The sequence below is a fragment of the Dermacentor albipictus genome, chromosome 2 (genome assembly GCF_038994185.2).
Source record: "Dermacentor albipictus isolate Rhodes 1998 colony chromosome 2, USDA_Dalb.pri_finalv2, whole genome shotgun sequence".
Lineage (NCBI taxonomy): Eukaryota > Metazoa > Arthropoda > Arachnida > Ixodida > Ixodidae > Dermacentor > Dermacentor albipictus.
In genome coordinates, this window is record NC_091822.1 from 95,602,274 (window position 1) to 95,618,998 (window position 16,725).

A 16,725-nucleotide genomic window follows, 5' to 3' on the forward strand; every position below is an offset into this window, starting at 1 on the left:
AAGTTACATTGGTAATGTACTGCATATGTTTTATTCCAGCCAAGAAGCCAGCTCCAAGGGTGTCCCTCAAAGGAATTCCCTTCCAGCAACACTTAGTAAATCAAGCGGCTCGCACGAAACGAAGGAGGGATTATAGCCCCACCAGCAACTTGCTGCCATGTGGCGATGTGACTGCTCTGGGAAAAAAGCTACGCACTTGTTTCACTACTCTGCAGGTAGTGCGCTACCTCGGCACAGCAGAATGCGCTCCTAAGAGAGAAATGGACACAGCAAAGCCCAAGATTGCAGATGAAGATAACCTCTCAGACACGCATGTACAGGGCGTAATAAATGCTCGTCTGCAATCTCTGCCAGCCTTAGATGGTGCCGAGCCTGAAGCTTTACGCCTTCAGACTTTAGGACAGGCAGATAACAAACTGTGGCATGCTGCACGCAGTGGTCGCCTAACTGCATCCATGTTTAAACGGTTTTGCCGCTGTGTCAAGCCTGAAGGCTTGCTAAGGACAGTATTCTATCCAAGTGGTAAAGCAATGTCAGAGGCAATAGCATATGGACGGAAGCACGAAAAGGATGATGTTGATTTGTATGTGCAGCTCCAGTAAATGAGAGGCACAAATGTGCAAAACCATGAAACTGGGCTGCACATTCATTCGCAGTATCCTTTTCTGGCAGCTTCACCTGACAGAATTATTGTTTTAGATGGAGAAGAAGGTCTCTTGGAAGTTAAGTGTCCCCTCTCGAAGAAGGGCCTTACAATTGAAGAGGCAAGTAAGGACAGAAAGTTTTGCTGTGTCCTTGAGGAAGATAATGAAGTAGTACTCAACAAAGATCACCCGTATTACTTTCAAGTGCAAGGGCAAATGGCCATCACTGGCCATGCAGGGTGTGACTTTGTAATTTGGACAGAAAATGAGCAAGCAGGTGAGCCAAACTGCATTCACATACAGAGAATATATTTTAACAGTAAATTTTGGGAAAGTGAAATGCTGCCAGCCCTGCTGCATTTTGCTAAGTGGGCATTTGTGCCAGAGCTAATAACAAAGCGTGTGAAACGACTGGGCACCCTTTATTTAAATGGACAGAATGTTTCATACAAGAAATTGCAACAAGGTTTTTATGTTTGCAAGCCTGGAAATGGTCTTGCAGTGACATTACGGAGGCTGAAGTGAATGAAGCTGTAGTGCCAGGATGTGTGGTAGTTTGAAATTATGGGGTTTTACGTGCAAAAACCACAATCTGATTATGAGGCACACCGTAGTGGGGGACACCAGAAATTTGGTCCACCTGGGGTTTGTTAATGTGCACCTAAATCTAATTACATGGGTGTTTTCACATTTTGCTTCCATCGAAATGCGGCCACTGTGGTCGGGATTAGATACCGCGACCATGTGCTTAGCAGCCCAAAACTATAGCCAGTAGCCACTAAGCAACCACGGCAGATATGTAAATAGTTTAGCTTAACTTCTTGGGGGGAGGACATAGGGGAATAAAGTTGCACGTTTGGCTTGTTCATGCATCATATTGAATGCCATTGGCATTGCGCAAAAAAGATGGGGATAAGAGGCGCAGAAAAACATAACACATGCAGCGCTAACTTTGAACAATAGATTTATTTCCAAGATGAGCAGTACATATGTCGTACTCCGGAAATGTCAGCAAATGCAAAAAACACAAAACATGCACGACAACAGCAGGCGCATGGTAGGCTATTATCATGTGCGCCAAAGTTCTAAATGTTTTGTTGATAATACATGGCCATGTGTGCTGACGCATGCATCAGCAAACCTTTCATAATATTATCAACAAAACAATTAGAATTGTTGCTCATGTCATAATAGCTTACCACAAGCCTGCTCTAGTCTCATGTTTTGTGCTTTTTTCGTTTGCTGACATTTCCGGAGCATGTGCCCAGCGACGCACGCAGTGGACGACATATGTACTGCTCCTCTTGGAAATAAATCTATTGTTGAAAGTTAGTGCTGCATGTGTTATGTTTTTCTGTGCCTATTCACCTTTTTTTGCGCTATGCCAATGGCATTCAAATGGAACATGGTGGAAGGAATGTATGCGGGGCAGGTGGTTGTGTAGCATGCCACCACATCAACATGACACCAGTGCCGCAGCATTCCATCTGAAGGTTGCAAATGTGCCTAAGTAATCTCAAATGTTAATTCGAGAGTTATTTATTGCTTTGAATGTGCACACATTGTTTCATACATAGCAGGCAACTCTAAAAAGGCTAGAGCGACTTCTCTCACTGTTTGCATTCATGACGAAAAAGTGGTTCGCATATGAATGAAAAGGTATGGCTACATGTCATTTAATCTAATGTAACATTAAGATTTAGTGTGTTCCTCTGTTGTGCCATATTTACTATAAGTGTGCAATATATCCTCTGTACATGAATGAAGTGTGCCCATTACTGGTACTCCTTAACATGCCGTCTTCTTTTAACTATAATGTGCAATATGTGTAACTGTTCCTTTACCTTTGCTTCTTAAGAACAGCCCTTGAAATTGCAATACTGTCCTTTCATTTCTTCATAACAATCACCCCTTGCACACTGCTGTGTCATAGTATGCTACCTATAGATAGTTGTTCTATTATTTTATGCTTCTAGTCTTGGTGTGTATTTGTGTCAATTTAGCGATACTAATGGCTTTGTGTGTTCACTTCCTCTTCATCTGGTCATCTATACAATGCTGCTTGCCTGCAGAGTAGTGCACTTTCACTCGCAAGGCATGGTGATTCGCTTTTGTACCACTAGGCAGGAATATATACCGAAGAGGTGGGCTGTGGAATACGACTATTTCATGCGAACTATTCCTGTTCAAGTACTTGAAAATTAACCAAACCTTCTGTTAGTGTTGCTGCTGTTCTGAAAAATTTTTTTGTAGCAATGCAGAAACAAAGTAAATAATGCAATACATGTTTTAGGTTTTGTCGCAGTAGCCTACATGACAATCTGTGATTTTTGCTTGTATTATGTCAGTGTAGTAGAAGTTTTATTTTTAAGCTACGAGCACCGATGTTTCCAAGGCAATTTGTACTTAACATAGTCAACATACAAGCATGGTGCGAGTACTCCTGCTATACACACATGCATCCATATTTGATTATTTTATGCTCAATACGATTATTCGAAGAATGTGATATTGGCCCACTACTAATGTTCAGACATGTTGAAGACTCCTTTTACTGTAATCTTTGTTAGATCTACATTGCATCTTGTATTTATCTGGTTTTCTATTCATGGGAGCCAGTTTCGTGTTTGTAATAAAGAAAGTGCATTGCCTGTTACTCTGGTCATTTATGCAAACCTGCTTTCCTGCAGAGTGGTGCATTTTCCTGTGTAAGGTTGTGTCATTTGGTCTTTAAGGGCTACTGCTTACCAGAGGCATTTATGGTATGCATTTGTAGAATGTAGTCAGGCTTCTGCGCCTGTATAAGGAACTTATTCCTGCATTAGTGCTTGACATTTATTGCTAGAGGTATGCTTATTGCCACCGAGAACTCATTCTGGAATACAATGTTAGGCTCACTGAATATATGCGAGTCAGCTCCCGTCACAAACATGAGTACACATGTGCATTGATAGTGCAACAATTTCAGGATAACACACAATTACGAGCCGCTGTGTTTAGACATTTGAAGTTTATTTCCAATGACGAGTAGCATATGGAACAAGAGTCGTGTACAACAAATTGAAGACAAAGTGCAGAGGCTGCTTGCATGTTCACAATAACTGATATCTGAGAGCAAGTGAAAACAATATTCTCAAGAGACTGCTCGCACAACCACTGTCACGATAAATTCAATAGGGTATCACTTCATCGGAGAACGCACATGCGTTGGCTTGGAGTATTTGCTATCAACCTGAAGCAGGGCCATGTATAAATTATCACTAGCATTAACATTCTGTTTGCACTTGCAGTTGAAAGCATTGCATTGTTGAACTTTCTGAAAAGAATATGGGCCCGCAATTTAAATTCTGCTCCCTGCACTTGCTAGAATTTTTGTCCAATGCAACACTTTTCGTAGTAATCGGCTTAAGTTTTTTCATGAAGGCACTTCTGTGTTTTGCATGCATTTCCATAGGCAGCATCAATGTTCATCTCGAGGTAAAGAAAAGCCTAAATTCTGGGGTTTTAGTGGAATTATGAGGCATGCTTGTGGTGGGGGACTGCAGAATAATTTTGACCTCTTGGGGTTATTTAACATTCATCAAACGAATGGTACACGAGCGTTTTTTGCATTTCACCCCAGTTGAAACGTGGCCACTGTAGCTGGGATTTAGTCTTGTGACATTGTGCCTAGCAGCGCAACACCATATACACTCAGCCACTACAGCTGGGCTGAGCTAAAGCCTTCTCTTAAATCTAGTCTTAAATCTGCCAGCTTTAATTTTCTTTTTAATTGTAACCCCATCTTTCTGGTTGCTTGTGTGTTCATGTACTGCACCTTAAGGTTTCAGGAGTAGACCGCACTGGAACCTGCTCCGAGCTCTCGGGGCCGGATATCGCCTGTTTCATTCGCGTGTGCAACGAACAGACTGGACAACTGGGTTGTCAAGAAACAAATCACACCTCCTTTATTCTGCGTCATTATCTATAGTCAAAGGTGGAAAGGGTTAGTAACGGTGAGGGGCAGGTACATGCACGTGGCAATCGTGCGTGTAGATAGCGCATGTGCTTTTATCAGACATGATATATCACTTGGTAATCTTCAAGGCGCCCCGATGCTGGGGGCTCATGCGAAGATTGGTCTTGCAGTGTCTGATCGTCGCCCTATGGACGGTCTGGAAGGGCTGCCATTTCTCGGGCCGCCATGGGGTGTGCTTGATCGAGCCGTCCTGTAAGTTGTAGGACTGAATACGAGCTTCTGGCTGGCTGGTAATCCGGGCGCTCAGCTGAAACAATATGGTCGGCATGCACAAAACGTTCTTCATTATTCACCCTCACTGTATACGTGACAGCACTAATACGGTGCGTGATGGTGCCTGCTAACCAAAGAGGGTCGCCCGGACGAGTTCCTTTCACTCACACCTCGCCACCTGCTGTGAACTCGCGCCATGTTGACCTTGAGCGGGCAAAAGTGGGCTGACCCGATTCAGTCCTCAACTGGTTAATCAGCTCCGGGTGCAGGAGGCTAAGACGTGTTCTTGGGGCCCATGTCAAAAACAACTGAGCTGGTGTAATCCCTGTTGATGCGCAGGGCGTGTTCCTGTACAGGAGCAAAAACTGATCGACGCAATGCTGCATAGACTTGCCACGCTTTTTATGTTCTCCAATTTGCTTTAGTAGGCTTTTTTGATGGTTTGCACAAGTAGTTCCGCCGCCCCATTCGAAGCAGGATGATAAGGCGGAGAAGTGAGGTTGTGTATGGCATTAGAGGCAAGGAATGTTGAGAACTGAGCAGACGTGAACTGTGGTCCATTGTCTGTGACGACCATTTGCGGTAGACCGAAACTGGCAAATATTCTTTGCAGCTCTTGCACAGTTGCTTCCGCTGTAGTTATTTTCATGCAGACAACTTCTGCCCATTTGGAATAAGCATCTATCAGGACTAGTAACCAGCATGAATTTGCAAAAGCGAAGTCCAAGTGCACTCTTTCCCATCGTTTGCGTGCACAGGCCCAAGGAGTGAAGTCTACCTGGGACGGCGTGTTTTGCCTAAATTGACAGACTGCACAGCTCTGGACAGTGTCTTCTATGTCCGAAGTTTGCTGGGGCCACCACACATGGCTCCTCGCAAGCATTTTCATTCTAGTCGCACGTTGATGTCCTTCGTACAGCAATTTTAAAACAAGCGCACGTGGCACAATTATGCGATTGCCCCAGGTCACGCAGTCTCGATCCAACGATAGTTCGTGGCGTCTAGTAAAGTATGGTGCTACATTTTCATCAGCAACTTTTGCTGGCCATCCATTTAATGTGAAGAAGTGGACCTTCAAAAGGACTGGGTCCTTTTTTGTTGCTTTCCGAATAGCTTCAGCTGATAACGGCATTTCATCTGTTGCCGAGAAAAACTGCACATAGTCACTGACGTCAGCTTCTTTCTTTAGCGGAAGCCGCGATAATGCGACTGCATTAGCGAGAGCCTTCCCTTTCCTGTATACCCATTTGTATCGGTATGCCGCAAGTAGCAGCATCCAGAGCTGCATTCGGGCAGCTGATAGTGCTGGAATGGGCCTGTGTCCGAGTAAGCCATCTAATGGCAGGTGATCAGAGTATACAGTGAACTCTCATCCATAAATATTGTTACGGGAAGGAAGAAGCATTCGTCTATTTACAGGTAGCTTTTAATGGCTGAGCCAACAAGCGTAGAGCATCGATATTGCTAAACACTTCTTCGTCGTCTCCCAGACCACCATTAGCGTCGTCTTCTTTCCACATTACCGACTGTGACATCACCCCCGTCGGAAAAAGCACCTGATTGGTGCGGCTCATCGGTCGGAGAAAGGTAAGGTTTGAGACGGCTGACGTGGATGATGTCAGAGAGGGGTGAAGGCACCGTGGCATTCAGCGGAGACACTTCATATGGGACAGGGGTCACCTGGCGAAGGATGCGGTAAGGGCCATAGTATTGCGAGAGGAATTTCTCGGAAAGACCAATATGCCGAGCTGGATACCATACTAGCACAAGAGCGCCTGGTTCGTAGTTCACGTCGTGATGGCGCTTGTCGTAACGGCACTTCTGGCGTGTCTGGGAAGCAGACAGACGAATGCGGGCAATCTGGCGCGCTTGGTTCGCTGTGGCTATTACATCCCGAGTGCACTCTGTCGGCGAGTCGAGCGTGGTCGAGAGGAGTGTCTCGAAAGGCAAAGTCGGCTCACGGCCGAAGAGGAGATAGAAGGGTGAATAGCCAGCTGTGTCGTGGCGCGAGGAATTGTAGGCGAACGTGACAAATGGTAGAGCAATGTCCCAGTCGCGATGATCCGAGGAAACATACATTGCGAGCAAGTCCGTTAATGTGTGGTTCAGGCGTTCGGTAAGACCGTTAGTTTCAGGATGGTAAGCGGTAGTAAGTTTATGTTTAGTAGCATATGATCGAAGTAGGTCGTCCCTATATGTAGGGTCGGCTTCTTGGGTGGAGAGGTCCGGTGCAATCATCTTTGTAAAGTCCTCGGTCGGGGCTGATGCAGAAGGCGCAGAATGAGCAGTGGTCGAAGACGGCGCAACAGATAGGGCAGAAATGTGGCACTCGTGCATTGGTGACAACGTGGCAAGAGATATGCCTCGAGGAACTACTTGCGGGCACTGTCCGAAATTTAAGATCGGAAGACATGTCTGATTGTCCGCAACAGAAACGATGGTGTGTGGGAAGGAGACATTGTGAGAAAGCAGGACTTACGTCGCGGGAGTAAGGACAGTCTCCATCAGGTACAGGTGGGCTGGCTAAAACAGGGATGAAGGTTGCTGCAAGAGATGGCAGGCGTATAAAATCCGTGGAGCAAAGCTGAGCTGGAGCTTGAGCAGGAAGGTCAAGGGGAACAGGTAGGGGTAAGTCAAGTTGTACAACACCGGCGGAACTGTCAATCAGAGCAGAATGGGCGGACAAAAAGTCGAGTCCGAGGATCACATTGTGAGGGCAACGTTCAAGCACACTAAACAAAACGGACGTGTGGCGACCGGCGACACTGACACGAGCAGTACACATTCCAAGCACAGCCGGAGTTTTACCATCGGCGACCTGGAGCAGTCGAGTTGGAGCAGGAGTAAGTACCTTTTTCAAGCGCGTTCGAAGCTCCGCACTCATGATGGAAATTTGCGCTCCAGTGTCGATGAGTGCTGTAACGGGCAAACCGTCCACGTCCAGAAGGTTCCGATTAGTAGGCAGGGTCAGCAGAGGACTTTCAGGCCGGTGTTCTAGAGCAGCGTCACCTTCAGGAGCTGCCCCAGTTAGTTTCCCGTCGGAGAGCGGCGACGGTAAGCTGGGGATGGAGAGCGACGCAGCTGTGGCGAACGGGAGCGGCGACTATGTGGTGATGGCGATCGGCTGGTCGCGGTGTGTCGAGTGTTGTCAGGTGCGTCTTCAATCTCGGCGGGGAGGGATGGCGGGCGAGGATTCAGCGGCGGGCGGCGGTAGGCGGGAAAGCTTGGTCGAGAGTGGGCTGGCCAGGAACTTCGACAGTGGCGAGAGATGTGGCCCACACTTCTACAGTAAAAGCAGATGGGTCTATCGTCACGGGTGCGCCATTCGGCCGGCTTGTGATAGCTCGGATATGGACCGTATTAGTTCCGGTGAACAGGGGCAGTGGCAGCAGACGAAGCAAAGTCAGGACGGCTGGCGGAGCAGATGGACGGAAGACCTACATTGGCAAGTTCTTGGCGAATGACCGACTGAATGAGTGACACAAGCGGCCGCGAATCGTCAAAGCACTGCGTCAATATATTTATGAAATCGTTTGATAGCGAACACCACGGCAAGCACTTCTTTTCCTATTTGGGAGTACCCAGTCTCTGCTTTACTGAGGCTTCGCGAACCGTACGCTATCGGTTTTTCATTTCCTTTGATTTTGTGGAAGAGTACCGCCCCCACTCCGTATGCAGACACGTCTGCTAAAAGGCCTATGTACTTCTCCAGAAGAAGGTTAGGACACTGTCACTCGTCAACCAACGCACGCTCCTCTGGAAGCACTTTTCTGCGTCTTTGGGTCACTGCCACTGCCGAGTTCCCTTCAGTAATTGATATAGGGATGAACTTGGAGCAAAAAGATAGCATGCCAAGGTACGCTCTTAGTTCCGATTCATTCCTTGGAGCTGGCGCATTCCTAACAGCTTCAACCATTTCCGTGCACGACTTAATTACAATAGCCCTAATATGCCCCAGATAGGTGACAGAGTCTTTGAAGAATTTGTATTTTTCTTGCTTGAGCCGAACGCCGTGCTCCCGAAACTGAGTAAGGACGGCTTCAATGCGTTCGAAACAGTCCCTTTCGGACACTCCAGTGATGAGGACATCATCGAGGTAGCAGGCAACGCCCTTCACGTCTTCTAATACTTGATCCATCACAGACTGGAATATGGCTGGGGCACTGGAATTTCCATATGGCATGCGGAGGCACTGAAATAAGCCGATGTGCGTGGTAAGCGTCAACAGCTTCTGAGAGTCGGGGTGCACTTCTATTTGCTGATACGCAGTGGTCAGGTCTAAGACCGTGAAGACCTTACCCTCCGCAATTACTTCAAAGATGTCTTCTACTAAGGGTAATGGATAATGCTCCGTCATTACGCAAGGATGTGGGTAATTTCGATGTCTGCACACAGCCTCACCTTCTTGTCTGCCTTGGGGACAACGACCGCTGGTGTTGACACCTTGCCTTTCAATATGGACAGTCTCCAGCATCGTGTTACTTCGCAGATTGATAACAAACTACCGGCTGCAAGACCCACCGAAGTCCTTGCCTTTTGTCTTTGCTGACCCTTCTGAATGACGTGGACGCCTTCATCGAGAAAAGTCTTGTCAGACGTTGGGCGGAAGCCTTTGGATTCTTTCGCAGCCAGTTCCGCGCTTCTATCTAGGTCATGCAGTTTTGAAGCTTAGCTCCTTTTTCTTCAGAAAGCTAGCTTGAATTGAACCGCCGCTGAGGCCAGCCATGAACCTGTCTCGAAGAGCATCGTCCAGGAACGGTCCAAAGTCGCATCTTGCGTAGTTCCACTGCAAAGGTGCATATTGTCTTGCGTTCCATCTGGTAGCGGGGATTAAACTAACCTTTCGGCGATAACTTTGCTTCCCGGAGAGTAGTGTTCTTTCAGGACAGCAACGATTTCATCGAATGATTTGTCTTGTGGCTTCGCTGGTAACAACAGGTCCTTCAGCGTTTTCTAGGAGCGTTTACCAATGACCGTTATAAAGGCAGATTTCTTCAGGCTGTCATCTTTGTTTTGGGTCACTTTTCAGTAGTGGTCAAATCTTTCAACATAAGACATGAAATCTTTTTCGCCATCATGGACGAAAGGCTAAAAATCCAAAAACTTCGCCATTCTTCTTGTACTGCGCAATCTCGGCCTAGGCTTCGGATCCCATCTTCGTTGCCACTTGTAGCATGCATACAGACGCTACTCAGATAGCAGGAATAGGAACGGCTTTATTCCCAAAATGTGCGCTGTTTATCTAGGTACGAAGAGGGGGTGTGGCCTTGACGTCATTCTATCACAACACAAATAGCTCAATTGATTTCGTCATCACCTTTAATTAACAGGTTTCGGAAGTTGCTTAGGTAACTGCACACTTTAAATACCTGCTCTGCTATGTCAGTCATGCAGATAGGAAATGGCTTATCCAAAATGTGAAAAGCTTTTATGCGGGATATTGCTCTCTCAACATGCACCCTTGCAGCGGCAATACGACGTGTTTGCTCCACATCCTGCGCAGGCATTTGTGTTTCATGGCATTCTCGGAATGGGGGATGGTACACTTTCACATCAGCAGGTAAGTAGGGGAAAGTAAAGCCTTTATCGACCATAATGGCATCCCCTACTTCCAAACAATCTAAAAGCCCACAACTTCCAAGGATTGTCTTGTCCGATACAGATCCGCCCCAGAGACGAGACACAAATGCTATGTAGCCATCAGGGTTACAGCCAACAAGCACTTTGTATGTATTGAAGTGCTTATATGAGGAAAAGGTCTGGCGCTGTGCACCTATTGACGAAGGACGCTGAATTCTAACTTCTGTTGCATCCAAACTAAGCCTCGTGTTTTCAAAGAAGCGGAAGCATCTCGGAACATAAGGCCCAATTTCATCAAGTGATGGAATTGAGGTGATGGCTGCAAGCTCACGCTCAAGGAAGTTAATCCAAGTAGCAAATGTCCGGCTCACTTGGCTTTCCGACATCGTGAAGTTGCGCGCAATATCTTTTCCCGGCATACCAGTCCTGAGGCGCACTAAACCATGAAGAATTCAGTCACAAGGCCACTTTCTTTAGGTCGACCACGTGCTTCGCAGTAATTCTTCTTTGTCCATCCCCAGTAAGACATGTTACTTGCACGTGGCTCCAGGTATTCAAACAATGACTGAAAAACTTCATAGGTGGGAAGGCCTGTGTAATACATACATGCTTTTGGTGACGCTTCAATTACACTCAGTGTTAGCATCTGCGAGCGAGCTTCATCAACTGTCTCTCGAGGGACGCATTCTTCTTCTCTAATGTTGCAACAGTTTGGTGTAAAATTCCAAGCCGTTTTTCCATGTTTTGAGCAATTGATTTCCAATGTTCGTTTTCCAATTGTTGTTCCAAATCTGTAATAGTGGTGAAAACATATTAGATCATATTTCATGACTGGTCAGTACTAAAAATATTGACAAATCAAGCACATTTTCATTTTTTTCTACACAAGCTTGGCAAGTGCAAGTTGCACCCAGCACTGTTTACATGCAGCATTGACTAGCATTGCCTACAAAAAAAATTTTTAGAATATATGCTCCACCAGCAAGATTATGCGGTCTGTAAAATAATAGGAGGAAGATTTAACTGTTGTGAATAAGGTGATTTTCCCACCTACTCTTAAAGGGACACTAAAGGAAAATGTTAGGTTCAGCTACATCAACAGATTTTTCCATTGTGTATCATTGCTTTTCGTTTGACAGTATTGCACAGAACTTTGTCATGGAAGGTCCCGCTGCTGCTCTTCAATTTGAACCGTCTACACCACAAAAGACGAAAATTCCACATGACCTCCCTCTGTGACGCTCTCTGTGAATCGGCCAATGCAGACATTACACAAGAGGCAACATACGTCACAAGGAGTGGTGCCACTCCAATTTTTGTCATTGTCTTACTTATGAAACCTCTAATCTAGCTATGAATGATGAATTTGTTATTCAAAAGCCTATTATTTCAATCTAGATTGCCGTAATTTTTTTCTGTAGTTTCCCCCCTAAGGAAAGCGCTGTGGGAAGTTCAGCATATCAGTCAACCATGAGGAGAAATCTGAACACATGCTGAAGTCCATAGTGTGCAGCAGGTTCGAAAAAATCTAAGTAAATATTACTGTTGCCTTCCCACTAAGTCGAAGTACTTGCTGATATTCCATTTCTAGAAGGGCATGACCGTGAAGTGGCAGTTAATATAAATAACTGCCTTCAAACTGCACATGCTAACAATATTTACCATTACATGAAGTATCCACAAATGGTGTTTCTTGAGATGAAGCAGATGAGCCAGAAGGTGAAGCAAGTTCCTCTGCAAGAATGGCACATGAACAAAGTTGCATCTCGGGAAGTGAACATATTCTTATTGGCCAGCCTTACAACTAAATCAAGTTAGTTTAACCTCCCTATATGATGCCAGGAGCACAGAAAAAAGTCATTATGATGAATGGCTTGAGGAAGCCCGTGCTCCCGGTGACGTACAGCAGAATGCAACATTTGCATACAAGTTGACATCCTATGCAAGGTGCTAATGTACGCACGAGACCACAGTGGTGTAACTGTGTTTACAAATACTAGCTCAGTAATGTAATGTGAAAAACACCGTGTGGTAAGAGTGGAACGTTTATAGAGACAGGAAAGCAAGGGCAATGGTAGCGCGTTACACCATATGCAAGGTGCTGGTGCTAGCACAAGACCACAGCTGTCTTTGCGAATACTCGCTCGGTAATGTAATGTGAAAAGAACAGTGTGGTAAGAGTGGAACATTTATAGACACAAGAAAGGAAGAGCAATGGCGGTGCATACAACCCATTGTGCAAGATAGCTTCTGCGCCGTGTAATCTATGTGATTATCGAAGGAAAATGTTTTAGCAATAACCTCCTAATCACCAGAGACTAAATATTATATACATTATTCGTTAATTATAACTACCACATATTCCACAACTTTTCTACAGCTACAAACAAAAATAGAGGCAATTCTGCTGTCATTACTGCATTACAATACCTTTAAGAATGGTAGTTCAATCATTAAACCATCCATTGCAAACTTATGAAAGAGCAGTGGTTCTTCAAGATGCCCTTGGGAATGTGAGCATGTGCGTATTGTAACTTGGTGGAGAGAAACTTGTCACAAGTGCACGAAAAATGCATAGTGATATTTACCATTTGACAGACCCTCCAACTGTGGTGCCTCCTCGATGTTTGCGGATGTGACAATCTCTTCTGCAAGTTCAATATACTTCAGTTAAAATAAACAGGTGGCTCCTGGTTGATGAGCCTCAGCTTCATATATCAGGAACCAAAGAAAGAAGCAACACTTTGCCTGTATGACTGCACATAACAGAGCTAATTTTTATTTCTGTTCAATTTGCCTGCACCACCTGAACCAGTTCAAAAGGTGTTGAGCCTGCCATTTGTTCAGGTGGTGCAGCAATGGCACCCTCTAAGCCATGCCTTTCATTTCAAATGGTGCAGGACTGGTTCATGATATTGCTGTAACTATGCCTACTGACTGCCGACTTTGTGCAGACGTGCGGGTGTGAAGCAGCAGCGCAGTTACTGAAACCCTTCGTATGAATGTCTGCTGCGTTTATGCAATGCAGAGTAATCATACCTCAGCGACTGACCGTACCTGCATTTCGGGACCTCTCAAAGCAAGACATTTGATGCATTCTAGGCAGAAAAACGCCAGCACCGTGTCTGCACCTCGGCATTTGCTTCAAGCAACAAGTCATGCCCGCACCAGTTAAAGTGAGCTGAAAAATTTCTGAACTCCTCGTGCCCCCACTATGAACTGGTTCACAATGGTGCAGGCAAATCAAACAGATATTTTATGAGTCAAAAGTAACAGAAGTAGTCTGGTAAGAGCAAGTGCCTGCACACTTTCTTAAAAATGGAATCCTGTTAACAGAGCCCTAGGCATCACTGCAAATTAGGTTTATACTTGGGGCACCTCCTGGGAGTGTTTTACAGCAAACATTTTTGGAACCGGTTCATTTTAAGAGGAGCATGTTGCCATGCTGCCAAAAGGCATGCTTCACTGCCAGCATAGGTGCTTTCTCCTACTGCCTCAACTAGAGTTCGCAAGTGCTCTTCTCTGCGTTCTCCCAAACCGGAGCCAAGGGACCGTGCTACATTTACCTGGCTAGTACCACTTCCTTTTTCTTTCTGTCAGTGTGCCCTATTAGGCATTTGTGCATGGGGCCTTAACTCTATCACTGTCGCTCCCTCGAGAAGCAGGGTGCGTGGGCTTCCATTAGAAATTTCAAATATTTTCACTCTGCGCAGTTGCTTGGCACTATGCTGACATTATTGCCACTGCGTGTTCTATGTGCTATGCTTGTCCATTTGCAATGGCTAAAAACTGGTGAGAGGTCTTTAGAGATTAAGTTAACGAATTTTTTTTTAGTTTCTAGCCCCACAAAACTTTGTGTGGTGCTTGAGCAATTGTTTTTGCTCGTATGGCCTAACTTTTACTGCTGGCAACAGATTTCATTGAACAGATGACTGGAGGGTAAATCTAACTATTTACTTTCCCACAATCCAGTGTATTGAGCCACTAAAGACACAGGAATGTTTTACAGTGCTGGGATATCTGCCATTCGTCAAGCAAAAAAAGAAATTTTAATCCACCACCTGACCAGCACTACTACTTTCCTGTTCAAGATATTCACATTCTTTGCTAAAACATTTTTTTAAATTATACCATTGTGTACACTTAGATACAAAGACCTAGCAGAACAGGTTTGTAAACATTTGTTGAAACAAGTAATGTTGGCAAGCACTTACCATTCTCATTTGAGCTGGAAGGAGTTGTTTGGGGGCACTGTGCAGCTGCAGAATCAGACTTGATTTGTTTACTAGATGTGCAGCTGGTAGCACATGCCATAGATATTTAAAAAAAGGCAGTAAAGATGTCACATGAAATATCGCATGAGGTGCTGCAAGCATGAAAACATTGACCTCACGCCCTCGCACTAAACTCCATACATTCTTCGCTAAAACGATAAGTGCATTATTTTTGTAATCGCCGTCACTGGAGTTGATATTCACTGCGCTTAAAACGCCGCAGAAGCATGGCTTCTACTTCAGACACACTGCAGAAATATGAAGCTCCTTGCGTCTCAGGAACTTTGTGCACTATATAATCCCAGTCCGAGAACGCAGCAGGTCCATACTGTGAAATGTTGGCAGAAAGATCACAGGGGCGCGCAAACTGCGCGAGACCAGTGAACTGATGTAGAGTTTTGACAAAAAGAAGCAAAACAGCTAACCAAAATGTACACGCAGTCGTTTTTGTGGGACGAACGCGCTGCTTCGAGCAACAAACGACAATGGAGACGAGAAACGAAATGCGTATCGGTTACATACCGCACGCGAGAACGAGCGAAGATTGCCCGGCTTTCTACAGCGGCCAATTTATCAATCATTAAGCACAGCGCTTGAAGGCGATATTATTTTTTACGCATCGACAATTGCTTCAGTGTACTAGCGTTGAAGTATATTCGGTGACTCACATTCTATGTCCTGTCTGTTCAGCCAACGTCTATGCCTCCGCACTGCCGCTGCGCCGACAGACCGTGCGTAGGTGAATACGCTGGGCACACAGTCGGGGTGCTTGCTGAAGTTCGACGGGTGGCCTGTGGTGAGATGAAGTTAGCTATATTGTCAAAATACCTCGTGTAAACAGAACGCTTAACCTACCTGTAACAAAATAAGCTCCGCAGATTCTGGAGTACTCGCTCGGTTGCCAAGCTGAGCCATCGAGGTTTACTCGCCTTACGGCTCGTATCCATGCTGCTCTCCTCGCCGGATACGTCTTCTCAGACGGAAAGCGAAATAAACTGATGCTCCCTTTGCCACTGAAGCAATTTGAGCACCCATACGCGACACAACTAGCCGGCATGGTCACAAAAAGAGCACGAACACATTCGCACCTCCACAGAGCTGGATGTTCGTCTGCTTTTCGCATCTAACCATGCAGAGGGCGCTAGTGACAGCCGTGTTCACGCATGCGCAGCAGTATTTTTGCAAACCGTCGATTTGCCCGTGAGTTTGTGAACTGCTGCCGACAGTTGCATATCACGACTTGTTTTGCGTCCAATGCACAAACGGCGCGATTTCGTAGATTGAGCGGCTGTACACAGCCAAAACATGCCTTGCACAGGCGCACGAGATCTTGTCGCATTGGCGTTTTCTCGGACATTGAAAATATTATCGCGGATTTTCAAGCATATATATACAACCCAGGGAAGACGTCCAGCGCGTTTGAGCAGTGAGTGCAAATAACCTTGACACGTTCACACAAAACACTAATCGGTCGTTGCAGCTGCTCGGTGCACTGATGATTCGTTCTCTCAGTAAATTATCATATGAAATAACCAGCGAAGGCACTGGAGCTTCGGAAGCTTCACACGGACGCGCGCTGACACACGCACGCCCGTTGCTATTATTAACTCCGTGGGGAGTTTCCAACCACGTGACCTGAAACTCCGTGCGGAGTATAATCTGGTCATGTCCGTTTATACTATCCTATCGGAGTATATTTGAAGACATATGCCGTCTTCACTCCGCTATGACGAAGTAAATGCTTGGGGCATGGGAGGTATTGGGGCTGATAAGCCGATAAAACTTCCATCTCGGCTAATTTTTGCTTACAGTGCATGGTTGCGGCGGCGGTTCCAAGCTTGGCGCATCGTGAATCCCGGGGAATACCTCCTCGGTGAGAAAAAACATTTTTTTTTTGCGCAGTCACGCTTCAGCAGCGTAGAACGCCGTGTCCGCTCCAACCCAAACTTTCAACCAAACCACAAGAACATGAGTAGGTCCGGAGTAAAAAAAAAGA

The 16,725-nt window shown here is 45.7% G+C and overlaps 1 pseudogene; it reads right to left on the reverse strand.

Annotated features, from left to right (window-relative positions):
* Positions 1 to 10,172: 10,172 nt before the first annotated feature.
* Positions 10,173 to 10,984, reverse strand: LOC139055747 (uncharacterized; annotated as a pseudogene).
* Positions 10,985 to 16,725: the final 5,741 nt, after the last annotated feature.